Source organism: Stigmatopora nigra, chromosome 3 (assembly GCF_051989575.1).
Source record: "Stigmatopora nigra isolate UIUO_SnigA chromosome 3, RoL_Snig_1.1, whole genome shotgun sequence".
NCBI classification, from domain to species: Eukaryota; Metazoa; Chordata; class Actinopteri; order Syngnathiformes; family Syngnathidae; genus Stigmatopora; species Stigmatopora nigra.
The window spans coordinates 10082003-10107643 of NC_135510.1; the positions used below are offsets into that span (position 1 = coordinate 10082003).

At 38.6% G+C, this 25641-nt stretch overlaps 1 protein-coding gene and 1 long non-coding RNA gene across 2 annotated transcripts in view; one reads left to right on the forward strand and one right to left on the reverse strand.

Moving 5' to 3' along the window:
- The window catches only part of LOC144193915 (uncharacterized), a 230871-nt gene that overhangs the window by 139507 nt on the left and 65723 nt on the right, over positions 1 to 25641 (forward strand). Inside the window, exon 7 of the long non-coding RNA XR_013325789.1 lies at positions 745 to 946. This is a non-coding gene — a long non-coding RNA (uncharacterized LOC144193915). The remainder of the gene's footprint in view (positions 1 to 744; positions 947 to 25641) is intronic.
- The window catches only part of mafa (MAF bZIP transcription factor a), a 57554-nt gene that overhangs the window by 10918 nt on the left and 20995 nt on the right, over positions 1 to 25641 (reverse strand). The gene's annotated exons all lie outside the window — the stretch shown is intronic.

Sequence of the window (25641 nt, forward strand, 5' to 3'; positions counted from 1 at the left end):
AACAAGAATATTCATTGTTGATGTGGAGTTTGTACCACCAAATGATTCAGCGTCCGTTTTACTGCCGTGCACTTCTGAGAAAGCCTCATAATTAAAAGTTGGTTTTACTTTTGTTAGGGGGCGTCTGCGCCGACTTCCCCTAACGTTCTTCCTCCTCCTCCAACATTGCTCTCTCTTTTTCTGACGGCTCAATAACAGGTGCCATGCTAAGAGAGCTGTTACAGCCGTCCCTGAGTGGTTGTGTCAGCAGCAATGTTGGACTTGAGCTTTCCAACCTGCTAACCATGCAGGAAAAAGGAATGGGAGAAGGAGGGGAAAAACTCTCCCAAGTCCCCAAATGATGCCCGCTGGGAGCCATCGTGTGCTAAATTTCGCCGGGTGGTTCTCCGCTGTTTTCTGTCTTTTGGCTTCCGGACACTGATGAACAGACAGAGCCATATTGGGCCTTTCTGCATGGCAGAACCCCAGCAGCTGCGTTCAGCAGAAAAAAAATGGCAGCACATGATAAAGAAACATAAATATCCCAACTCAAAGCGTATACATTTGTTCATGGATGCAAATTGTGCAAACTTAGTGACTTCAAACTCGTTATTTCCAAATAGTTGCCGCCAAATGGACAATGTGATTGATAACTTTGTAGAAAACTAAACTTTATAAGCTGATCTAGCGCAAGCTGATAGGCATATCGCCGACCTTTAACGCAAACAAGAAACTCATGATTGGTCTTTTTTTATGTCCTTTTAGTGAATTTTCTCTGGATTTGTGAGCTACGTGGTCAAATTTATGCAAATGAGACTGCTTTGTGAAAAGACACATCAGTGCTCATGGAGCCCGAAGCAAGAAATAATCACTGCTGGATTGTGTATAAACAAGTGCTGCTAAGCACCCCTGAAATCGAGTAGGAGGGGAGAACCCACAGCCGCAGCAACATGAAAAACATTTTCAGGTAGATAATTTTTCTTTACTCTTTTGGAGGTCTTTCTGATAAAACAGTAATGATTCTAATCCAGATTCATTTTTTTTTTCAAATTACCTTTTTACATTACACTTTCATAAGACACTACTATTTAAAAGTATTATGCCACAATCAGTCTTTGCTGCCTTCGTGGCACTAATGATGATTAAATAATGCATTTGTGTGTCTTTTAGAAATTGTTACCTTAGCACCTTTTTATAAGGTTTTTTTTTTTTTTTTTTGAAGAACAAAGGGTAGAGGAAGTTGGCATATAAGTAATCTAAATTTAGCAGACATACCATCACAGGGGCGTTTCATTTTACACGCACACAAAAAAATGATAAATTTCAAAGGTGACCTCATGGCTTCACTTACAGCTGATTGATCGGCTTATGTTTGTGAGGGTGGCACAAAATGGACAGGGCAGACATAGAACACCTGAGATCCTTGGAAGGACGTATATGCTGCCTGACCACTGCACACTATACAATGTGGAGTCTACAGCTTGAATTTATGCTACACGGACTGCCACACATAAAGCTGTTATTTTGAGTTACACAAATTCAAGTTTTTGAAATGCATGTTAACTCATTGACTGCAGTGGTAGACACCCAATCCAATTTCTATTTTTGTGAATGCCACTGAAAGAATTAATCAAGGACATGTTTGTAGTCAGCTCCTAACACTTTCATGATATGTTTTTATGCCGTGCAAGTGTATAATTTGTCAACTGTTATTAGCGCATAAAGTTATTGTTGAATTCTTGACAAACCTGTAGCACACAAATCTTTTGCATGCAACTAAATCAGTGAACATGGTGGCTATTTTTATGGCTGTCGTGTATTATATGTGAGTGTTTGGGTACAGAGCCGGGATATATGAATATCTCCTGAAAACGTAAATAACACGGGCAATTCATCTTAAGAACGCAAAGGAAATGTCAAGGGCACAGGAGTTCTTTTTTTTTCTCCTGCATGTCGAGGTCACACAAAACAAACAGAGCACACATGCACAAACGTACACAACATTTGCATGTGGCATTGTGGCCTGCCGCACTACAAATAAGTTAAGGCATTGACAAATCACTAAGACTTGAAAATGGGGCCGAGGTGGGACTAATTGAAATGAACTTTAGGGATTGGAGGAGGGGTGGGGGTGGGGGGGGGACCTAATTAAACATGAACTTTCTATGATATGTTTGTGTTGACATCCCACAGCCTAAATTTAAGCTTGTCTTATTTAGCCAAATTTGGCTGGGTAGGCAAAATATTTTTACATGAACATGAAGAAGGAATAAGGTCAGCACGTCTCACAAGTGGAAAACATTTTTTGCTTTGTCTTAACTCACCTGAGACATGGTTTTGGAAAACACAAGCCAATGTTTATTGCATTGTGTTCCTCTTCGCATCAGAGAAATAATTGCGTGTGTGTGTGTGTGTGTGATAGCTTTTGCATCTATTTATGTGACAGCAATATTGTGAATTATGTTCTTACTGGCACTTACTGGCAGACAAACATGCCTATATGTGCGAATACACACATACAGAGGATAAATGGATGTCTGGTTTGGAAGAGAGATGAACTTTCCCAGTAACAGCCCAATTCCTTGGTGGCTGTTTAGAGTGTTTCTAGCAGTGCTAAGTGTTCTCCCTGTGCCCAATCAGTTTGTTTAAGGTCCCCCGAGAAGACGCTCATGTCCCACCTCTTCTCGCTTTTGTTTTCCTTCTTACTCATGCTCACTGAACATTTCAAATAGATTCAACTTGATGTGCAGATCACTCATGGCACGTGACGGTTCTATCATTGTTTTGAGTCAGACGGAGTATTGTATGTTTCTCTTGTGTTCTACGGTACTTGTTTTCTATGTTCATGATTATACAGCCTTCTTTACAACTCTGTTGTTTGGTGGCGAGCCAAGTGAAATAAGTCAATTTGTCCATCTTTCGTTTTCATACAGACTGAGGCTGTAATGTGTGCCGAGAGTAATTGTGTTTGTATTGAAGATATATTACCTCATAAAACAATACATTAATCAAACTTTTACTGAGAGAAATATGTTCTGTATATTTCTCAGCTATTCAATGAATGAAGGAGGTGCAGTTTTTTTTCACACAAAGCATATGCAGCTTGTCATATGGTTACAGTACGTTCTTGTCACATGACATTTCAGGGGAGGTTGGTTGGGGAAGGGTTAATTTATTATAATGTATTATTTTTTCATTATTAGTCCAATCAGTGATTACACTCCATTTTTATTTCAACTTTAATTTTTGTGTGACCATTTAAACTCTTAAGTAATTGCATAGTTTGTTGTGTTGTAGCCAATCAATATCTAAATCACTTTTACTATCTTAAAGGCTCAGCCTTTGACCTATGGTTTTCAATTTCGTTGGTATTAATGTAGGGCATAATGTTATTGGTCTCTAATGAATTAAACATTCCCAGGAATAGTGAAATATATTTTCCCTCTCAGCTGTAATTTTTGGCCTGCTGCAATTTATACTCAGATATGACTTATGATCCGAAATATATTGTAACTTCTGTCAAAGGTAGGTTTGGCAAATTATTCATGGAGATTAATGTACTTTTTTTTCTACCAGTTTCATTGGCATGAGTTAGCCTTTGGAATCTGACTGAATAGAAACACAGCAATACTATATGGATTACAGCCATGTTATATATCTCTATAGCAATACTTTTCAGCCTGGGAACAAGATGTTTAGGATTTTCAAAGGAGTGATGTATCCTAGATTGTAGTAGGGGATAGACCAAGGAACTTTGCCTCAGCAAAGCTAAATTACTGCCGGATATCATTAAGAGACAAAATGGTACAATGCAAGTTCCAATGCATTGTTTAATGAATAGATTTACTTATTTAAGCACGGTATTACTGCTTGATGTAGCCTACATTATTTCAACACTTATATGCACCAAGGTTCACTTGTACAACAAGTGAAACTAGTACACTTCCTAATATTGGCTCCTATGAATGGATATTAATACTTCCTCAGGCTAATGCTTCATACTTTTATGAACCCAGTCTCAGTTTCTTTTCAATTTTTCTGCCTGGAAACACTAAAGTTGTCCATTTTTAATCCTCCTTCCAGGATGCGAGACTTGCATGAAGGTTATCTAGCTGACTGGCTAAAGAAACTGAGATGTTGTGCGATCATAGTCTTTGTCTTTGAAGGCTGCACGCTGTGTCTGTATCGCTGTTGCAGCGTAATTGATAGAGTCTCATGCTGTTTAGCTTAACGGAGCCTCACTGTGGCCTAACGCTCAGATCTCACACAGCTGTACGTTCGGAGCTCCCAAGAAATCGCACACGTACATGTAGACACACATATCCACCCGGCTTGTGGTGAGATCACAGCCAAGGAGATCCAGAGTGGGGCTGGTTAGGCGGACACTAATGGAGATGAGCTGCCTGGTTAGCGCAATGGAAAATTGAGCAGAGTTGATGCTCATTTCATCCCAGCGGCAGTCCGCTCCCCTGGGAATACAACTGATTTTAAAGCTCTTGAAAGGAAGAAGGAAAATGCAGTGTGTGTAGAGAATAGATGGAGTACTACAGAGAAAGCTTTATCATGTAAGCTTACGTATGAAACTCTATGTGATAGATGATTGTCTCATAAGAAACTTGCTCAAAGCACACATTTGTAAGGGCATGCTGTGTTCAATCAGTGCTCTTTTACTGACAAGAAGCTCTTATCGTTCGCCTGCTTAGTAGCGAGTACATTAAATCATGTCACTCGTGAGAAAATGTGTGCCACACCTGAGTGCATGTGTCCTGGCCAGCAGCACTGTAGCGTAGTAAAAAAAAAACCACACAGGTTCAATGGCAACGAAGAGGTGGTCCTCTACTTTTATCCCCCCCCGCCTGACATTTTCTGACATTTAAGAAGTCGTTAAAGGTGTCAGCATGGGGAGGAGAGTTCCTTAGGCATAGAAAGACCCTGAGCACAGTCGCCAAATAAAACCTTGTTGGATGAACTGATTGTGATGTCGGGGGGGAAAAAATCACTGTGTTATTAGACCTTAACCATCATCTGTGTTTACCACTTTTAGTCATCATGTTTGCTATTATGATCACAACACACTTAAAGTTATCAAAGGATTGGAAATAGAGGCTGCATTGCTATTAGTAAATGGCCTGCAGACCATCACTGGTCTAGACTGGCCCACAAAGGCTCACCGTGATCAGACGGAACCGTGAAACAAACATGTGAGGTCTATAGAAGATAAGAGTCTCCACTTTTATGGCCCTCTTCCTTTGCACAAACAAACAGCGATTAAAGAGCATCCAGATCTGGCTCCTGCTGATGCTGCTGACAGCTAATGTCCTGGTATTTGCCCATCTCTGGCCTCTGTCTCCATAAAGGGTCTCGCTTTAAAAAGCCCCACTGACCTACATCGTTAGGGCTCGACCTTGTCTTTACTGCTGTAAATGTTTGTTTATGGGAAGCCCCCCTGATCTGAAGTGGTGCTTAGCCTTTGTTGGAGAGAGTTGCCCTCAGGTTCAAAGCTCTTCCTCTACTGACAGAAGGTCAGCTCCAATGCCAACCAAATTCTTCTGGGCAATCTAACTCACTGAACTTTATGGTTTTCGTTAACGGTCTAAGGACGTTGTATTCTGAGATTCATATACCAGTCTGAACCATGCTATTAATCTAGTGAAAACATATTTGAATGTATTTGTGTATGTCAAACAAATTTTTTTTCTGTTGCAACCTGAACTCAGACAGATTTTGCACAATGCCACATATGCCCATATTTAAATGTATGGGTGACAAGAGTTAAAGTCAGCCAGGTCGCACCCTTATCCATCAATATGATGTGACGGCTCAAGTTCTGTTCCCCCCTCCACAGGGGAGGTCTTGACATTGCTACCATGCACATAGAGGTAATAGAGTCCCGTGTGTGCTTAAGTACACATATGCCAGCAGTGAAAAGAGCTGGTGATTGTACTACAACCAGTGGACGGTTGCCCTGGGTACATTAATTTTGGCAAATCCTTGGGAATATCCATCTTTGGGTCAGCTAAGCCCCAAGCACATCATATGCAGGGCATTTGTGGCTTTTTGATGGATTTTAAAAGCTGACATTATGAGGTTTGGGAGTTCTAAGTTGGACATCTGTTAACATCTGTCTTTTTCTTATACCTCGACTGCTCTTGTGCTAATGAGGCTTCTTCAAATCATTTGCGAATTGTAAGGTAACCATTGGTTTTGGATGTTTTTTTTTTTCTTCTCTTTTTTTTACCTGAGTAATTCAGTGTAGATAATAAAATATAGTAAAAGGAAGCCGAAATGCCCCTTGAAATCTAGATCAAAAATAACATTTTCGGAACACTGATCGACCATTAAATAGAGAGCTCCAGCGCAGTTAGGTCTTCACTATGACAGACAAACGCAGAGTCCTCATCACCCCATACGTCGCACCGATACACCTGACTATGAAGCATCTTTTCAAGGCTTCATTCACATCATTTAAAAGCCAATTGGGACTGAACCTGTTGAGCTAAAGCCAAACACTAAAATACTCAGACGCTCATGGTCTCTGTAATCCTCTTACAAATGACCCCAGACATAGTTGTCATTTGCAAGTCATTGCTTACTCTGACATTGTGCCATGGAAATTAACTTCAACTTATGTGCATTGACTATCCAATGTCAGCTTAAGTCAGCAAGGGTCAAGGAACAGACTTAACATATAAGTATTTAACAATACTAGAGAATACTTCTATATGACCATGAGGTTCAAAATGTTCAGTAAATCTTGTGATACTTTCTGAAAGCATGTTATAATTATTCAAAAGATCTTCAACACTTACAGTTGGCAAGGCCAACTACATTATCCAATTGACTTTGAACATCACGGTCATTGTCTTTAGATTTGCAGGTTAATTAGTCTTAGTCTATGCATGCAAATTACAACGGGTGACCTTTGCCTGTGTAGCATGGTCTTCAAGCTTTGCATTTTTTATGTAAGTTACTCACATCACATAAAGGCAAAACTAAAAATAATTTATGCAATGGACATATAAGTATTATTTTCCATATATTGCTATAGATGAATCTCACATCAATTAAAAAAATGAAATTTGGAAATTATGCTAAAAATGCATTCATTTTCAAAAATAGATTCCTCTATCAAAATACACTAGTGTGTATATTTATCTTTCAAATAAAATCAACCATTCAACTGGATCAATTGGCATTGATATGAAGTTGAAGTGATATAAATACTTTTTTATTACCTATTTAATTTTGTCTAAAATGTATTTTCATGTGTCTGTATTCTCACCCTCTTGCTACTGCGACAGTGAATTTCCCAAATACGAGATGACTAAAGTTATATAATCTCATCTATAAAGAAAATCTAAATAACAAGCATGAAAAATACCACATTGCTGATATTCACGGGTGCTCTATAAAGTAGAAAGCCTTGTTGGTTCCTCTAGTGTTTCAGAGCAACTTAAGAAAAAAAAAAAAAAAGAAAAATTTAAGTAAACCATCGCGTATAAAAGTGTCAACATCACCTGCCTACAACTATTATTAAGTGGTTTATTTGCTAAGAACAGTTCATTTTTAAAGTTGAAGTGTGTCTAAAATACAGAATGTAATACAACAACAGCATGTGCATTCTTATATTATTTGAAAATAAACTAACATTATTAAATATGTATTAAGTGTCAGAATGTGCCCCCTTCCTTTTCTTTAAATACGCTCTCATCTCCTAATCATTACATATGTCTAACACATTTTCTTTAGCATTTTGTGTGTTTAATTTTTTGCTTTATAAAATAAGAGGCTTTGTCCACAGAATACTGCGAAGAGTTATTGCCAAAAACATGATCCAGAACGTATGCTCTACATTTTTGCCACATATGGTATCAAGATACGAGGCTTTGCTGTGACTATTTTAGCAATCCTTACACATGTATCTACTTAGCCCACAACCCCTATTTTTGGTGCCAACACTGACTGAAGTTGCAATATATTCCAACTCTTCCATCTGTCATCCCAAAGGTAGAGTGTCCCTAGACAGGCACTCAGAGCTGACTTTTTGAGAGCGCTTCTCCGACTTCAAATAAGCAGTGCTTCTCATTAGCCCTATCCCCAAAAATGAACGCAGGATTGACAGGAACACCCTCAGGGGAAAGGACAATTTGGTGTTGACTCAGACCTACAGTATAAAGACTTTGTAGCATTTTTCTTACTTGATAGATATGGTATATGCTTAATTTTAGGCGGCACAAACATTTAAGGGCAATTGAGTGCAATGAAATGCAAAGATAAATTAGAGACGCCTGAAACGGATTAAAAGTGTGCTAATAAGAACATGCATTTTCCCACCAGGAGCCATTCCTCTTGCCATTTTTCATCAAAATGCTGCCCACCAATGCTTTTATCTCTGTGTGCACCTCAATTGTTAATGGATCGGTCATATACAGTATTCCTCTACTGAATGTTGGCCAGCTGGTTGAGGCAGGCTGGGCCTCTTCATAAAGTTTGTTCTGCAGATTAGAAAGAGTATACCTTTGCAGTTTTGTGGTGTGGTCAAGAACTCTATACCCTATACTGGCTTTTAAGTTCAAGTCATTTCATAATTATCTTTGTGAATAATAATACAGTCCCATTGTTGGTCACTGGCCACTAAATGTAGCCTACAAATTGTGGTTATCTTCATGAACGTATTAAAATAGTATCTGCAATATTGATTTCATATAAATTGATACAGTAAACGCACTTTAAATATATATATTGTTTTTGTTGGGTGGTCATAATGTGTGAAGTGGCCCATTGTGAGGGTAAAAAATAACTGATGTATAGCAATTGCAAAACTGCAACCATTTATCAAGTTTTGATACGTCACATGCAATATTCTCTTTTTTTTAAAGGACCACACAAACATGACAAAGCCTGCTTGTTTTGCTGAGGTTTAGATGCTTCTTGTGTCGGCTGGTTCATTGTGCAGTCACTGTTCCATGGAGATAAACTGTGCGGAAGTAGATCAGTGAGCCAGTTAAGCATACCACTTGACAGGTCCAAGATACCAGTTAGGAAGTTGAAATCTTAAACCCACAGTGAGACCTGAGTAAGTGCAGCAGGATCTCTTTGAGGAAAACTATAAAATATTAAGGTGAAGTGCAAACCTCATCGAACTCCCATATGAACAGAGTCAACCCACACAGAGGAAAAAAAACTTTCTCTCATTATCCATTCCTGCCTTAGATTTTTGTTCCCATTTGTTCTTTTCCATTGAGCGGCACCATAGAGATTTTAGGAATGTTAAGTATACCAAATTGAACATAGCTACTGAATAATCAAGCTTTAGTACTTGACACTAAACAATAGATTTCTATTGAATTTATGCCTTTTGAAGTGTATATACCTCTCAAATGTAACTTTTTTTTATATAGAAATTAGACTGTTGAAAATGGATAAAAGCAGCATGATTTGAAGTAAAATAAAAATGTTGGTTTTCCAAGTTAGCCAGTTCAACAGTTGAATCACGTATCACTTTGGTTAAACAATCACCAAACACCTGTTATTATTAACATTGACTATGAAACCAAAAGAATGAGTTTGGTGTTTAAGGTTTGTTCAAGTTAAATTTTCACATGGTGGAAAAATATTTTCCTAAACATACTTTTCAGTTGAAGCAAAAATTAAAACCTTGTTTGCGTGGTGAAATAATGATTAGTAACAAATGCTTAAAAGATAAAATAAAATAGGAGATAAAAAAGGCTTGGCCTCTGTTATTTCTGAGATGTTGTAAATGTGGCCAATAATTGTGCTAAAAGCCCTGCCTGTCCTGACTATCAATGAACCTACCAGTAGCGTGAACATTATTTCATTTAGAATGTTTCCTCTGTCAACACCACTATGGAAGTTTGAACAATCCCAGTCAGAATTCAAATTTGAAGACGTAACACACATAAGAATAATCATTCTTCCTCTCAGTCTGCACCAGAAAGACATTTTATATTTCTATCAATACGCATTGATTTAGTATAGAAGAGCACGCTTGTTAAACCACAAGCATTATCATAGGACAGTATTAACAATAGTAAATTTAATTGGAGTTTGGAGTAACAACCATCACATGGTTCATATTTAATTTTATTTTTTTAGTCTCTTGTGTTGTTAATGAATGGTGAAACCCCAGTTAGAACTAGAAAGTCACGTTGCAGAATTTCAAGTTCCATTTTTGGGAAGATATCACAAGTATATTGATGAATTGATCGATGTGCCATCCGAGTTCAAACCACTTCAGGTAGTTGCCGTGACAAGGACGCCTAAGAAGTCAGTGCTGTCAAAGCCCTGTGATGGCATGAGTCACTCCTTGACTTCACCTGAGCACTAGGGTGTGGCTGGAATGACCATACTGTGTAAACGATCCACCCTGAATCGATCCAGCCTGTCAGCATGGACCAGCCATTCACCTCTGCCAGTTATCTGTAATGAAGCTTGCCTCGGTCACGGCAGCGACCGCAGCCTTCCCGAGCTCGTCAACTCCAGTCACAACCTACCATTGTCGAGATGAATCAGCTTTGACTCCCATGGAAGCCAAGTTATTGTCTAAAGTCAGGTGTAACTTTGGTGAAAATTAAGAGCAGAGGGATGTAGGTTGGCTTATATTGCATTAATAGGTTAAATCTATGGTGACCTTATTTTTGGTGAAGCAGTGTGATAATTGGAAGTCCTGCACAGCATCAGGGATTACCGTGTTTATCCTCCTATAATCCCCATAAACATTAAGACACAGCGAGCTACATGCTGATTAGCTTCAGGCAAAAGCAGTCAATCAGAGAGTGATAAATAGCCCTCTGGTTTTCCACAAACATGAAAGAATAACATCCATTTTACCTTGTGTTTTTCATTAACATCTTTGGTACCTTGTGAAATACATTCCGACTTCTTTTAACGAGGGTAAAATTGCTTGTGTGGTGGTGATGCCAAATACATTTAAAATGTAGGATTTTGCTCTGTATTTTGGATGAAGTTTGTAACTTTAAATTGAAGCAAATTGCTTATAGAAATTGTTTGAATACACATCCAGCTCTTTCCATAATTCTTAAGTTGACAATCAAAAGTGTTAATATTTATCAGAAGACTCAGGTCTGTGGTTAGGATTGCTCCTTTGGCACACAGGAGTTCTTTCTGCCATGCTGCGTATTTGTCCATTCAGACAGGGGAATGGCCCAAATTCCTCAAGCAGAACACATTTAGGGAGGCCCGTTGTGAGAACTTCATGTTTGCAAATGAGTTGCAACCACGCACATAAAACCTTCTACATGCTCGTGATAAAGTGACTTGTTGAAACCCAAACAAGCACTGCTGCTCGGACTCCTTCTGCCTGAAGCAAGCTGGAGATACGAGTTTTGCGGGAAACGAAAGGAGGAAGTTGGAGGGGTGCGGGTGTTCAGGACTCGAGAATTTTCCACGTCGGTGCGACGCTACGATAAGGAGACACTAGAGCTTGTTTACATGCAGCAATGGGAAAACAAATTGAAAATTCCTGCCTGGCCGCAGATGCATATCAAAGCAGGATTATTTTAGAAATAATCATCCATGCCACAAACTGTCACCCGCTAATCTCCACTTTGTTAGAATTCAAATTACTTTCCCATGTTTACATTGCCATTACTGCAAGGGCAGGAGCTAGGCCTTCCATTGGCGTCCTATTTGCACAAGAGTAGCAATAAAGTACCGATAAAAATAAACTTTCCATAAATATTTTACAACATAAAGAATGCCAAGGTTCTCTTGGTCCAATAAGAATTTTGAATAGTGGTAGCTTTTGGATTAATAGGGACTGAACGCATCCATAAAGAAGAGGTGGCAAACAGATGCAGATTACATTTGTGATGGAAGTACAGTTGACAGCAAAAGCAAAAGTCAATCGTGAAAAAAAATTGCTTTGACAGAATTGTTTAGTTCAGTGTTTTTCTGGAGCTGTGCTTAAGACTGTTACAAGCAGCATACTGAGAATTGCCCAAAATTAATAAGGTCAAAATTGAGGACTTTCAAGAGTCAAGGCTTAAATCTACCAGAATATAAATCAAGATCAACATTGAATATTTCAGGGGTCGAGACACCAGACCAAACCAAGACCATCCAAATGTGCTCTGGGACCATGACCAGTTTTGTGTGGACATTTTTCTCCAAAACCACTATTGTGGTCACTGTCTTTATTGTTTTGTTGTAGAGCTGTTTAGCCTGAGAAATTGGCCTTATCATTCATTGAAGAATAGAGAATGTGTTTTATGGTTAGAATTGATGACTAAGAAAAAAAGAATACATGAATAAAAACATTGTTTGACAGACACAAAGAACACCTAAAGAACTATTTTCTTAATCTTCTCCATTTCAGCCTTGTTCACCCTACCATATCGGGGAACATTTGTTCACATTTATTTTTCTTGAATCACAAAAGAGAGAAAAAATGGACAACTCTATTTGATGAGTGACAATGAGCTAACGGAAAAGTTATTTAGGTCACATTGAGGGACCTTTCCTGTGAGGCAAATAGTATATTTTGCACGGAAACAATGGTAGTGTCTCTTGCTCTGCTGTGACTTTGCTGTTATGTTCCCCAGCCCTTGCCTGAGGCTGTGAATGGCTTTGCTCACTTGGGGAAGGAGGAGCGAGTGGCTTGGGAGGGAGCAGAGAGAGGTGCGTTAGATTAGCTTTGACAAGGTAAGGCTTTGAACAGGAGGAGGTTAGATGATTTATTCTCCCAACACCTCACCTTAATGGACTAAGCAGTGCTTCTGTTAACTCGAATGACAATAGTGTTTAGACACACTGGTCTGCTTTTAGTCTCCCCTTTACATCCTCAAACTTGATTTCTTTTGTATCTCAACAATTGACTCATATTCCACCAAACAGATATGCAAACAGAAGATATGTTTTGCTTTTTTTATTCAGGTCTTTCTTCTAGGTGATTTTGAAGTCATTTTAAAGACTGAACAAATATTGCAATTTTGTTTAATGGCCTAAGTGTGGGCTGGCTGCATTTGTGTCTCCATGTTAGTAAACCAAAGGAGATCACTTAAGCAGTGGCAGCGGTCAGAAAGACTAAACAGGAAACCTTATTTCACACGTGTGGCTGACAGATATATGATTCTTGAAAACTGTGATGGGGTTATGGTGAGATGGAGAGGCCATTGCAGGAAGGAGCAGAAATAGATACTATCCTATCTGCAATGCTGGGAAGGTGCAGATCATATCATGCAATCATTTTTGAAAAGGAAAACAAACACAATTGTAAACTAGAACTCAGATTAGAGTAAATATGCCATCCTCTCAGTCAGAAAAAAAAGCAGCATACATTTTTGTGTTTCTTCTGCAATCACCAACCACTCAATGCCACAAGCTACGATTCTGCACATTATTGACCATATGTTGTTATGTGAAATACTGAAAAGTTTGAGTCAGATTTTTTCAAACTATAACTTTTAGGGGAGTTTTATTTTGCTAGACTATTTTCTAAAGGTAGGCCTAACTACACTTGGGTATATATTATTTAATATTTTCTCTTTCTCTTAGTTGTACCGTGACAGCATTCGTGTGGATGCTTCTCATCTATCAGCATCTCTTTTTAGACTTTAAAACAGTATATTCAGGGCAATTCAATACACTGTCCTTCATTTATTACAAGGTTTAGGCTACCAAAATATGAAATATCTGACTACACACGTAGGTTAACTCAACTATCCATACAGTACAGCCCAGTGTGTTGGATTTTAATAGTACAATAAACCCACTATATTTATGTTCTGAACAGTTTTCTGAGTTGCTTTTCAGTTTTCTTCAGTTGAGGATTATGGTGAAGATAAAGATAGTCAGTGTTTGTGGTAACAGAAATTGAACATATAACCTCACGAGTTTTATTCTGTCCTCATTAAATGTTGCACAAGATATGACACATGCTACACACAATCAGACACACACTCACTCACAACTGTGAACCTCAATGCGACCACCAAAACCACAGTTGTCCGTTAAAAGGTTTCTTCACCTCTGAATTTGGAGTTGTACTCTTTCATTTTTCTCTCTTCTTTAATCTGATTAAACCAAGCAAACACATCTTTATGATCTTATAACATTAATTAAAACTTTCTCTGTAGAATTGAGCAGTTGCAGATGCAAACGTGATGCATTGCAATAAAGAGGCAAAATAACAAATTGGTCACACCTTAATAGAAACCTGGATCTAGCGGTCACAGTCCTCACGCTGTTTTCTTGAGGGAGGTGGAGTGTGATGATGTTGAAATGCGGGGTGATTCACATTTTACTGTCATAGATTTTAGAGGGAACGCTTGCTCACGCCTCAAAGAAAACAATGTGCGTCTCAAACACAGAGGCCTTCATTGACTCACATCTCCTCCCTAGTGTCGCTTTGGCAGTTACTGAAGTCTTGACGGTTCATCATGTGGCTATGTTTTCATTCCGTCAATCCACACCTTTCAAAACTTTACATTCTTATTTCACACATTGAATGTGGTCATTTTCTTTAGTTATTGGTCAAGTTTACGAATGGATTGATAGCCTGAATGGCAGGAAATGTTGAGCATGGTTCTGGGGATCAGTTTTGTGCCACTTACTCCATAGTGAAGTTCGGAGCTCAAATCGGGATCTGCAGTGAAATCAGTGAGCAGGTGAAGTAGCATCTAGAAAGTTGGAGGCGTGCTGGAGAGGATAGCTAGGAAGATTAGCTGAACAGAGAATATATATGTGCATGACTGAGAGGGGTCGAGGAGGAAAAGGAAGCAGAGCTGGCAGGGATGAAAAGATTTTCAAGACTTAGGGTCAACAATCTGGAATATTGCTTCCAATGGTAAGGATGTAGGACTAAAAAATATATATTTTAGCCTGTACCTACAACAAAAACATCTGCGTTTACTGTTATCAATGGCATCTGGAACTAATATTTGGCTGAGCAAGGGTGTAATATAGTTGAATTATTTGATTTCTGGGCATTCTGAAACTGTCAGTTGTGTCCTTAATGGATGAAGTCATATGTCCGTAGTTGTGCTGAAAATATGTGATCATAAGCTATATTTACTAGCTCAAATAACTAGCCTGAACTTACTATTGACTTTATCCACACAAACCTCCACAGTGACATAAACATGCCGTTTTTACATTATGCCTGTAATTCTCAACAATAACACAGATGGCGAAGTCCCTGAACTGCTTCTGTGCCATCTTGGTAGAAACAAATCTCCAAGTGTTCCCATTGTGTCCAAATCTGCCTAAGCTCCTAAACTTGTCTCTCTTTCCTCCAACACATGGTCTCATTACCTCCTTAATGTGATGGGGTCTCTTTGAGGAATTCTTAATTTTGTGCCAAATAGGCCACCAAACAAGAAAAAAAAACCAAGGTAAAAAAAACAAGGTCATACCAAAATACACAGATAAAACTACAACCATTTGAAGAAAACTTTGATTTATTACATCTCTTTTCATTCAGGAATAGGCTACGCCTTGAACTTGTTTCCCGCCAATCGCAGGGCACATACAAACAAACAGCTCCAGATAATTTAGAGTTTTCAATCACCCTTTTATTATTTTTGGGGGGATGGAAAATTTAGTACCCAGAAAAACCCATGCAGGAACGAGGAAAACATGCAAACTCCACACATGTAGGAAGCATGGGGATCCTTGATCTCAGGACCGTAAGGTGTATGTGCTAACCACTCAAACAGCTGTGCTGCCTTATTACTGACACTTTCCTCTTTTATTGAAATTCCTAGAAAGTGTGTTTGCCCTTATCATTGCTTTTGGCACAGGTAATGATCCATGTCCTTTTGACTTTTCAGCATGAGTGACTTTTAGGCCAAATAGTATCTGTCTAAACACTGATAAAGTGATTCCTAAGTTTCCTTCGTGTCATCCAGTGACCTCAATGATAATACAAACAATGACCAATGCATCTGTCAGTGACATGCCACAGGTGCATGCAGAGAAGGAAGTAATCCATCCTTCAAGTGAACTCCTAATTGTATTAACTATTACCATTTAGAACAAATTTACCTCTTTTTTTCTTTGCCCGTGAACTGGTTATATATTGCAAGTCATTAGTATCAAACGGTGGATTGATTTCATAATGCCTTACATAGTTTGATAAGGTACATCTCAGATAAGAACAAAGTCCAAACAAACAGGCATCCTGTCCCTCGTGCTTTTCTAACCCCAACTCCGGGAGCAGCTCAAGGCCTGGAAGCCTGTATCTTAATGGTCCCCCAGGGCAAATAAAGCTGCCAGGCCCACGATGCAGGACACGCTTACTCTACTGATCGTCTCACCAGGGGCTCTTTCCCTCCCCTCTTTTAGGGTTCCTCGTCTCAAGTGAGGATGCCAAATGTTTGGTGCTCGTGTCATGGGGCTGTGCGTTAAGATAACAACAAAGGGTAGTGGTGTACCTTGTTGCTTTCCCCGTGATTCACTATAACTGTTAATCTTTTTTTTCAAGGAGAATGAAACAAGTGGAAGAAATTGAATAAGCAGGATACCAAAATGTGATTGGCCATGAGGTGTAATGAAAATAGTTCGGCAGTCTTCCATTGATGCCAATACTTTCCCTCCCAGTCTATCATATTTTGACGGACTCCTCATCCATTTTACTTGCACATTTTGATTAGGGCTTCCCACATTTTCCACACGTTGTTTCAAATCGTTCTCCTAATGAAACATGGCCTTCAAACTGATTATTTGTGGCTTTTGCTGACTTGAGTATGCTTCCCTGGTGGGCAAGAAACTGCAGTCAGCACCAGAGCACATCTGACAGACGCGCATTTGGTCATGTTATATTATTTTTAAGTTAATAACTAATACTGTTAAATGTTTATCAATCTGTGCTTGTGTGTGAAGGAAGCCCTTGAAGATTTTTTGGTGATTTAGGGCTTTAGAAATAATCTTGATTCGGCAAAAAGCCAGTTTTTCAGATTTGATTGGTGACAAAATATGGAAAGGCAGGACAAAAACTGCTTTTGAAAAGAACATGAAATGCCAGGAATACAGGTGCTTCCTGCTTCTGATGTTCTGTCAGTTTTTGTAGCATCAACTCCCTAAACTTAACAAATGAAAATGTTTCTCATATGCACATGATGATGAACATGGTAGATGTTTGGACAGTTCAAAAATTGTTTCTACATTACATTGTGTTATGATAAAGTGTTACTTTTGTTCAACTTCCATACTTATTGTAGTACTACTAGCTTAAGTAGTACTACAGTATTTTTTAATTAAATTAAGTTGAGTTGAAAATGGCTTGAGAACATTGTGTGAATACAACATTACACGACCATATACAAATATGCCTTGTGGTAAAAGCACATTTATAGGCTTTTTCATTCGACTTATCATCTTCAATTTGAGAATTATAACAGAAACTCTAAACCAGCATGGGCATCTGGCAGCCTCCACCCTTTTATGGTGCGCCCCGCAAGTAGGTGGATGCCATGTAAATCGGATCCAAGTTTTAATGATTCAAATCAAACACAGCGGGAGATCTGAAACTGGGTAAGCTCAGCAAAAGTAGCAGACTCCACAGCCGGAGAGCAAGAATAATTTTAGCTGGAGTTATTGCCTCTCCAACGTGGTGTATGCCTTGGCCATGCATTGGTCACCTTCTCGCCTTATCTGATTATTCTTTCTTAATGACTGATCTGGCATGCCTTCGACAATATTTTCAATTGCTGTAGAACATCAGTGTGAATGTAGATGGGGTCAATTGTGGAATAGAGCCAGTCTAATTTCTCTGCAAGTTTATGTTCCAGGACTTTAATGGGGTGTTCTTTTAGCTGCCACATTTGCTTTCTGCATTTCAGTATTTTTTTTCCATGGGAGAAAAAAAAAACAATGTTTGAATAGTTGAACTTGACACAATAATGCCAAATACAAATATGTTTGGTAAGGGCAGGGAATGTTATCAATTCATTTGCTTTGCATTTGTGTTGTTCTGACAATGTGTTGTCTTCTTTTATGTTGGAAATTGTCTGTTTATTCAATCATATTAATTATATAGTGGTATTAGGCACTTATTTTCCTTGCGTGCAAATTTACAAATGTCTTATGGCCTTGAAAGTTCCCGTAGTGATACAATTTGGAAATCTTACAAAATTGTTAGCGCAGCATTTTTTAAATCAATACAAACAAAGAGAATTGATCTGATCATCCTAGGGCATAAATCTGCAAATTGCATACTTCAAATGTGTATTTAAAAAAAATCACAGCAGGAGGAGAAGATGACCCATATAAAGAACATGTTAGAATTGTCACACACACTTAACTGCTATTTGCCGATTAGCTCGAACTTCTAAAATGTTATCACTAACACATGTCTAAAACAAAGGTGTCATTTAAAAATGTGGTGCAGGATTGAAACATGCACATTCAAACAATGAGCTTTAGCTGACCTTAGACAAACATTTAGGGAATTAAAACATAACTTATTTATTACTCTGTTTAGGACACAGCCACATTTCTATAAAATCTCCCTATCAGCAGTGTTTTAGTTGCCTTCAAAAGCAGGGCAATGAGCAGGTTCATAGGAGGAGGGATGCATGAGTGCCAATATACGCTGCCTCTAGTGGTCAAAGACTTATATCTGTCTCAATTTGTGGACATTTCTTACCCTTCAAATTGTTTCATTTTAATTTTATTTTCTTCCCAAGCCATTGTAGCCAATGACTTCATCCTAAGTAAGATCCAATGACAATAAAGACTAATTGTATCAAGTCGAAGAAAGATTAAAAAGGAGTAAAATAAGACATGCCAAATGTGGGAAAAGAAAAACTGCTGTGCTTGTGGTTCATAAAGACAAAGCACCATACTATCAAATGGACCTTAAGCGAATATTCCCAAATATCTTTTCAAGTAACTTTCAAGTTTTGAAAAAAAAGGGAGGGATATTGAGGGCACTGAATATGTATCCATAACGTGGTTTCACGTTCGTGCAATATCACACAGACTGCCTAATGAGCATTAACATTACAGCTATGAGTTGCCCAGGTAAAGAGACAAAAAAAGAACCTCCTGAGGATATTTTTCCCAAATGTCTCCCTTTTATTTTCCTCTTCCTTATTTTTCCCCCTACAGACTATAAACTGGTAGATACCTCCCACCTCTCCTTTCTTTCTGTCTGTGAGGTGCAATTAGTGCTCTCAATGAATATTGAAGGTAGGGAGAAGAATGAGGCTTTTTAGCTGTTTCTCTTCCGCTAAGACCATGACTCCACTGAGGTATGGCTGAGGGCTTCGACTAAATCAGGATGCCACACTACAGCAACTCCACTTAGAGCCCAACAATCACTGATCATTTATTTAAACAGACTTATTTATTCATCACCGTTTGCTGTTGCTTAGAGCTGTGATTTTCTCACCAAGGATTATTCTCATGTGGTTTCTACCAACATACCTTAAGGGGAAAAAAACAGCTCCTCAAATGAATACAAATCCTGCAGCTTTAATTGCCAATATATATGATTTTATCAATTGGACTATTCCACGTTGAAAGAAAAAATCAATTTGGATAAGGCAATAGACTCGAAAGTGGGACAGTTTGTAATTTCACAAAGTGTTTCTGGGGAAAAATCTACAATTTTAGTACTTGCAAACCTTTGTAGTAATACCAATAGATAGAAAAAATGCCAAATTATGGGAAGGGGAAGTTTTGCGGTGGTGTAGTAACAGGAAAAAATATCTCTGTCCAGGGTGCTTGGTACAGTAAGACAACATCAATAGTATAAAAGAACTGAATAATCAACCGATTCACATATGTTTCATCCACCAATTTCCTCTTGAATCTTTTCTGGCAAATTGAACTCCTAAACAGAGGCTAACCAGAGTTCAATCCCAGATTGTTTGACCTGAGACTTTTATCTCCTTTGAATATAAGTGCATTGTTTGACCTGGGAGGTTTTATCATCTGTTATTATAAGTGTGTACTATATATGCACTATATCTTTAATCTGCTCTATTTCCAAGCACGCATTTGACCTACTGCGCGCAAGTAAACACAGCCATACTAACAATTTGACTTTTCATATTGATAGTCACGCAGGCACACATGCATACACTCACATACTAATATCTGACTCCTGATTTACACGTGGCCGATCCCACAGAGTTCATGTTTCACTCTACTATAAATACACACATTGCTCCTATGTGTACAACACAAATGAGCGCTGCATATCTAGGGTTTTTACTCCACTGCCACAACCTGATGACAAATGATTTTCAACCTTGTCAATGTGATATTATTAGAATTAAGATAGAATATTTCCCCCTCCACAAAAATGTCCAACATTCTCTGTTGTAATTTGGGATATTAATAATTCAGTGTAACATACAGCAATATTTATGGATTTTTGTACATTAAAAGAAAACAAAACAATGTATTTATTATCGATTCCGGCTCACACATTGATGATTGTTTCAATGTTCTGAGATCATGAAGCAACACCTTGGTTTCAACCTCGTACTTGGGTGCTATACAGCAATACAGGAACATACACACACACACACGCCCTTACACAGACATACTCACTGATAAAGGAAGGAAAGTATTGGTGTCTCCTACCACTTCCTTTCATATAGCCGTGTGGTTTGTGTCATAATGCAGAATGTAACTGCACCTCACTCCGACAGATGCAAATACAGGAATTGAACACAGAGTTGTTTCCAGGAAGCCATGTCTAACTGCTTATCACTACTATATGTTTTTTAGATTTTTTTTCTCCATGATTACTGGGAGATAAAAGATAAATAAAACATGAAACTGCAGGTAGATTTCACTGACCATCTGTAAATAACTACAGAACGAGGCACAGCTACGGCCAAATTCACGTCAACATGGAATTGAATTTTTAAAGAGCTCGCTTTCAACCCGATTAGACGCTTGGCTACTGTCGGCCATAGCCAGACCACAGTGTGAGACAGGCTCCAACCTTCACTTTAAGGTCCATCAATGTTTAATGTAGTGGGGCATCCGGGGGCCAAGCCTGAGCTGTCATCCTCACTGAGGAGGCCAGGAGTGGAGTCTCCGGGCCGGATCGTGAGCACAGATCTTGTTATAGATTGACAGCAGACTCGCCGAGCACCAAACAAAAATACGTTGGATGTTTTCTATAGGTTTTGACTTGATCTATCCTCTTTTTTTAAACAATGCTCCTGTATATAGGATATAGTCTGATGCCGGTCAAATTTGTATTTTTTTTCCTCCTAAATTTTAAAATGACAAAAACACTAATCATATTTCTTCTCTATTCTACCATCAATCAATCCTATACAGACAACAGTTAAAATAACAATAAACCACCTTAAATTAGAAATAGACCTTGTGCTTTTCTGACCTTTCTTTTAAAATCACATGAGAAATTAAAAGGGATATGGCTTTGATCCTTGACCACACTAAACTGAATCCAATGTTAACAAATCACCACGGCATCCAAAACTGTCAAGAAAATACTGGCCAGCCGTGTGTCTTCTGTCAAAGCCAAGCGAGTGTTGATAAAGTTTATGGGTGTGCTCAAGCCTCATAAATTTGAGGCTGTTTGTGAAAGGACATCCTGCCATGATAAACACACAACAGCAGCCTGTGGTCTGACAGACGTCCGTCCACATTGTGATCATTGCAGGAAAAGTCTGCTTTTTTTTAAGTCAACTCTCGTCCCAGTGGGATACACTTCACATTCTCCTCTGCCACAGTTGGAAAAGACAAACACACAGCAAACCTGCAATGACAGTGTATTGCTCAGCTGACTGCACACTCTTACCGACACAACCAGTCATTATGAGCAACGACCTGACCGCATTGTCATTTTGGACATCAGGTGGTGTGTATTTGAAGAGGAAGGGACATTTTAAACACACTTTGATTGTGACCTTCAACTTCAATACCAGTGCCTGAGTATTTTGTTAGAGGGTTGAGATTTTACAAAGTGCATAGTGCAGACATGTGCAGCTGTGAGGAAAAACTACAGTGGAATGTCTGAAGATAAATGACCCTAATTTTGTATAATTCAGACTTTGTTTAATATTTTTTAGAAAGCACACACAAAATAAATGAACCCACAATCAAAAATGCCAACTCCAGAATTCCCCATTTGATTTTGAAAGGATTTTACTAGCTTGTGCCTTAAAAAGGTGTAAAAATATATTTTCTGAGAAATGTACACATGCCTTATTTGGACACTCGTATGGCTATTGAAATTAAACCATTTATTTTCTGGTGACAGCAGGACACCGGAAGCTATTATTTTCATTGCAATGTCGCTTTACAAAAGAAATGCTTCAAAATCTGAACCTACTTCCCTAGATTGTGTTTGACCTAGGAGGTAACACTCTGTTCTTTGTCAACACATAAAGTTGCAGCTAAGAACATATGAGCTTTGCTCATGCGTCATAAAAGGATGTCAGACTTAGAGCAAATGTAGTTGGCAGATGAGGTGGGAAGACTGAGCGGGAAAAGGAAAGAGAGGGAAAGTGCTGACTCTGCCACCATCCCTGTGATGCTAACACAGGAACCAATTAGCTGGAAGCCAGCTTCCGTTGCCTGTGCTGCTACAGCACCTCAGCTGGGAGTCCCCAGGCCTTGACTATACAACTTTGTTGGCACATACAGTGACGATACCACGGAAATCTGCTATGAAGTCATGAGTTCATGTTAAATTGATTCATTTAGAAATGAGATGAAAATGGATATCAGTGAGGTCGTTGTGCTGAAGCAACTGTGGCATACAAAGTTCATTGTATTAATCAGCACATGGTTAAATGTGTTCAATTGTTTCTGTGACAGGGTAAAGTGAGTTAAGTTAGGGGTACAACATTTCCCTTTCTGATTAAGGGGAATGCATTGTTGTTTAGTAAAATAAGACTGTCTAAGACATGTAAGGCTCTAGTATGTATCGCTTGTACTGTTTACCAGGAACTCACTGATAGTGTAGTGGTTCTTTGGCCCAAGTTTGATGGGGGAAGCGTGGGATCGATTCCCATTCAGTGGTGGTGTAATTGTAAGTGCAAATGGTTGTCTGTTTCTGCATGTGCCGTACGACTGACTGGTGTTACCCGCCTTTTGCCCGAAGTCAGCAGATAAGAATATGCAGTGTTGAAAATGAATGGATGGTTGTTTACTGGCATGTTGAAATATATTGTATTTTGGGTTACTTTGGCAGACGGCATGTGGCTATGCGAGGGGTTTAGACAGATATACTGTATGTTCACTGATCAATCATCTAACATGTTCAAAACAACCTGTTCTATGATTAAGGGCAATATATAAATTTGACTTGAATTGATTTCAAAAGTATCCAAGTTTGTATACTTGAAGATATCAATGAAAGTGCAAAGATATGACAAAACATTTCTCTGCTCGTCATCTGACATATAAATGTCAAAATGGTTACATCGCACCATACCATCAACAGACACGTTTTAAGCCAGATGCTGTCAGGTTATTTCAATATCTGATTTACAGTAAATAACTCATATCATGCGACTCCTTATATTGGATGTTTTAACACCTCTGAAATCAACTTAAATATCACATTAAGTGAGTCATTTCCTTTCACGTAAAATAACTGTCATAGATTCCATAGCATAAACCTCAGCCGTATGAATACATATGCAATCTCATCTACCCACAAGCATGCATGCACAGACACACACACACACACACACACACACACACACACACACACACGCACACACCAATATTAACATATATGTATATACTTTATGTACTTACACATGGGTCTCTGCTATCCCCTGACCGAGTTCACTTACTTATGCATGCAAGTAGTGAGAAATGTTCACACACGTACATGTCCTTAACCTACACACATACACATGCTCATCCTTGCATAAAGAGGGCACCGGGTGATGCAGTCTTTTTATGACATGTATTGATCCTCTAGAGCGCAGTAAAAACTATCCCCAGACAGACAACAGAAATAACTGTAACCATATAACAGCTTCCTGCCAGGGGAACAGATCCCACTGAGCAGCCACGTGACTCAACTATTTCTGGACCTGCAGAACCATAGCCGGCCCAAGATATGCGCCCAGTATACACTTCTACTATAAGGGATGGGACAAAACTGGTTTATAGAGGCATATAGATGTGGGCTTGCCTGATTTCCATTATCTACAACATATGGTGCAGTGAAATGTAAATGATGCATATAATGGGAGCCGCGGTATTTTTGGGTGGCTGTGCAATCACCGGACGTGTCTTTTTAAAGTAATGTTTCAGAGGATAAATGTTTCGTCCTAAAAAAAAATGATACACAATAACAAAGTAGCCTTGGATCATAATCGATCACGTCATTGTTTTCGGAAACTAAAACAATACATTTGACAGCTCTTAGACTCAGATTAAAACCGTGCGAAGGGAGCATCTTTGGCAGCGGAGATGCTTTTTTTAGGTGACAAAGTTCATTGAATAATAATACTTATCAAATGAGTGTATCTTCATAATTTATTTTATCCTACTATTTTAAATGTAGCTGTTAGGCTTCATTTCAGTTCACATCAAGTTCAGAGTGGGTCAGTGAAAAACTCAGCCAGATTTTTTTAATGGGAGCCTGTGCACTTGCTATCCCAACAAGCAACCACCCAACACCTGTGATGCACTTATTCGAGACATATCATTCCACTCTCACACTTGTCGTGGCTGAAAAATGAGGGTTTCATGTACTTGCGTTCACTGAGAGGCTTTCACTTTGATTGTTTATGAGCGCTTCCTCTCCCTCGCCATATGGCACTGTTCACTTTTAATTATGATAATATCATCTTTGTCTTGTATAGTCCATTTATGTAATAACATTTTCTCAGTGCAGCATTGACTCTTTCCAACAGGGCACAGTTGCACAGCCAGTTTAGAAGTGGCTTATCAGATCATTTGTTTTTGAATGATACATTCAAGGTAGAAAATACATTGAATGTGTATTTTTTTAATGGGAAACTACGTGCCCTTAAAGTCGTTTGTCTCTGAGAACAATTGGGGTGTCAGTAGGAAAGGATTGCTGCTCTAAAGCTCTTTGTAATTAAAAGGGTACGCTAAAGCACAGCTTCTATAGATGGAACCTGAGTACCTGTGATGAATTAGACAATGAGATTGTGAGACACATGGGAATAGATGTGATATGAAGTGGATGTAAAACAAAAAGTTTGAGGTGAGATGTTAACCCATAATTGATTGAACCTCTCTTCCGTGTCTTTCCTCAGTTGTCTGCGTAATCTGGAGTATCATGATATGACCTCAATGCAGTATAGTTTGTTTTCAATTAGAAGTTATACATCCAACATCCAAATGACTTATTTGGTTTCATAAATCAGATTATCTTCAACCATTTGTTAGTTAACTATTTTTTTTATTGTAACACTCTGAAATTACTAAAAGGTTGTTTTTTTTTGCCAATGATATTAACCAAGGTTTTGTTACCAGGATTAGGTTAGATTTATCTAACCCATTGGTATTTAACACATGCACACACACACACACACACACACACACACACACACACAAAACAGTGTCTCGTAATATGAAATCGTACAGGGATTCAAAATGTCAATGTTTTTCCTCAGGCTATTCATTTTAATTGAATGTATCTTAAGTAAACCTTTAGACTTAGACTAGGGGACAAAAATTTGGAAATTAATTTGA